The sequence below is a fragment of the Galeopterus variegatus genome, unplaced genomic scaffold (assembly GCF_000696425.1).
Source record: "Galeopterus variegatus unplaced genomic scaffold, G_variegatus-3.0.2 Scaffold4885, whole genome shotgun sequence".
In the NCBI taxonomy this organism is placed as follows: domain Eukaryota; kingdom Metazoa; phylum Chordata; class Mammalia; order Dermoptera; family Cynocephalidae; genus Galeopterus; species Galeopterus variegatus.
Window position 1 is genome coordinate 114,613 of NW_007730996.1, and position 2,732 is coordinate 117,344.

Here is a 2,732-nt window from a genome sequence, read left to right on the forward strand (position 1 = left end):
CAGGTTTCTTCACTGGACATACTGGGGTGTTAAAGAGATTGTGTGTGGGATGAATGATGCTGACCTTTTCTAGCTCCAACATAGTGGCACCTATCTCCACATGTCCTCCCCACAGGCAATACTGTTTCACATTGACCACACGCCTTGGCATGGGTAACACCTGTGGATCATGCTTGACATGTCCCTGCAGCACAGGCTTTACTGTCCAGATCCACAGCCAGAATTCTCCAACCATTGTTCACAGGTGTAACCCTTTATGGGTTTACATATGTACTTTATGTACATCTATACCCAAAATGTATTCAGATACAGGAGATACATACACAATATATACATGAGGGGGCAATCGTTCAGTGCTCAGCGGCACAGCTTTGACTATAATAGTCTGTCCTCCATAACGATCAACATTCACCATGGCCTTTGGAAACTTATCTGGGTTTCCATGTACCAGGCTACATTCTGCACTGGTGCCACCAACACCAATACACACTGCACATTTATCCCTGACCAAGGTATTACCAGTTCAACATGAGGCCTCTGGTCCTCATCTGCCCCCAAAAGATGAGCACCGTAGCCTGGTCCCTAGCCAAAAGAGAACTGCCCGTCTGCCTCGGCAGATGTAGCCATAAAATCTTTCAAATACACTGGTACACTGGGTGTACCTTGCCACCTGTTTCCAGACATTGAGTGAAATGCTGTTCAGGGCACAGTTGTTGCCACAAGCCAAACAAGACTGCATTTGGTTGCCAGTCAATTTTTATCTATCAACTCTGGCCACAAGCAAGTCAAACCACATCTGCATATGGCTAGTCTTGCTCGGTCCCTTCAGGGTAAAATCCTGAGCATTTCTTTGGGATTTAGTCTTCACCACCTTTCGGAGCCCCTTTGCTTGTCTCCTCACCCCTGCTTTGCCCAGACTGGCCATCACGGTCATCACTTCATGTATAGGATGACCAACATATGGGGCCAGTATGGCCATCAGCAACCAAAAGGATGTCAATGGAGCCTTCTGTAGCACCATGTCCCTCATGGTGCCTGTAAAGGGTTCATCATCCGGGCCTCGGTTATTCATATTAAACATGGCCTGTCACATCCCCATCTCCCAAATCACCCGGAGCAGCTTGGCATACATTTGCCATTTATTCACAGTTTTGGGCAGTTCTCTGNAAACAACCTGCCCAGACTCTAAGACTAATTTTACCTAATGCTGTCGCTCACAAGTCAAAGCCTGCCCCAAAGCTTGATAATGTCCACGAGATATCTTTCAAAACAACAGATAGCACTCCTCTCTGTAATAAAACTCTCGGTCTTTTCTTTGTTCTTTGAACATACTGGAGACAACCCTACTCTGTGTTTGTGCCCCAGAATGCAATCCTGTTTCCCAAGTAAAAGGTTCTCTTAGAGATGTGTCTCTCTCTGGACATATTTTTCACTTCAACAGTAGGATAAGTTCACTTATGTGAATGAGCATTTGTTAAATGTGAAGAACAGATGATGGCCTGAGTTGGTGCTGGGAGGGGAGCAGGAAGCTAAGGGTAAGGCTGAGAATCGACAGTGAGGGTCTGGGGCCTGCACCAGGGACACAGCAGGCAGGCGTGCGTGGACCATGGTGGTGTGGAGAACATGAGGCACAGACGGAGAACATGAGGAACGGATGGAGAACGTGAGCGGGGCAGTGATCACGGTCACCATGGCTGGCAGGCGAGAACATGGCCACATGGGGAATGTGGCAGGTAGAGAATGTGATGGGCAGTGAAACTGGAGGCTGGGGACCGTACGGATGGGGCCCACAGACAAGCTCCTTCCCTGTCCATACTCAGAATGACAGCCCAGTCTCCTGAGCATCACTCCTACCGTGACGGCACCCACAACAGAAGATGAAAATCTGAAGTCAGCAACCCAAAAGGGACCACTCCACCTCAGGTTTCTGGAGGGCCACCCTGCTGTCTTCTGTCCCTGTGAGCTCCTCCAAAGCATCCACATCATCACTGCACCTGCGGGTATCTCAGGTTCTGCGCTCTTCCTGTCTTCATTTTATTTCCATTTGTTTGCTCACTTGTTTGTTGCTGGCAAATGAAGAATAAATGAGGAATAACCAATCTTTTAAAGAAGCCAAGTCATGCCATTTGTTTTTGGTCTCCACATCATCTTAGGGGAGATCTGTCTGTTAGGAAAGGTGCAATTAAGAATCTTCAGTCAGGGGCCGGCCCGGTGGTGCACTGGAGAGTGTGCCGCTTGGGAGCACGGCGGTGCTCCCGCTGAGGGTTCGGATCCCATGTGCAGACCGGTTCCCGCTCACTGGCTGAGCGCAGTGCGGGCGTGACACCAAGGGTTGCGATCCCGTTGCCAGTCCCCGGTGCGGGCGCGACACCGAGGGTTGCGATCCCGTTACCGGTCAGTAAAAAAGCCAAAAAGGGAAAAAAAAAAAAAAAAGAATCTTCAGTCAGCTTTCTAAATGTTTGCTCAACACACACGATGTAGAATTCTTGAGGACAGGGGAAAGACATGCAAAGATACCAAGAGGGTCATATTATGACGATCTGGATGCACAAGCAAAAAGAACACGTAGCCCTCACTAACGTCTGAGGCTCAAATAACATCGTATGCCAGCACGATTCCTGCAGAAATTACATGGACGAAATAGAATAAATGAGTGTCCTGGCATGTTTACATGTATCTATTTTAATATACATTTTTGATAGACTACATAAAAATGAATATACAAAGGATCT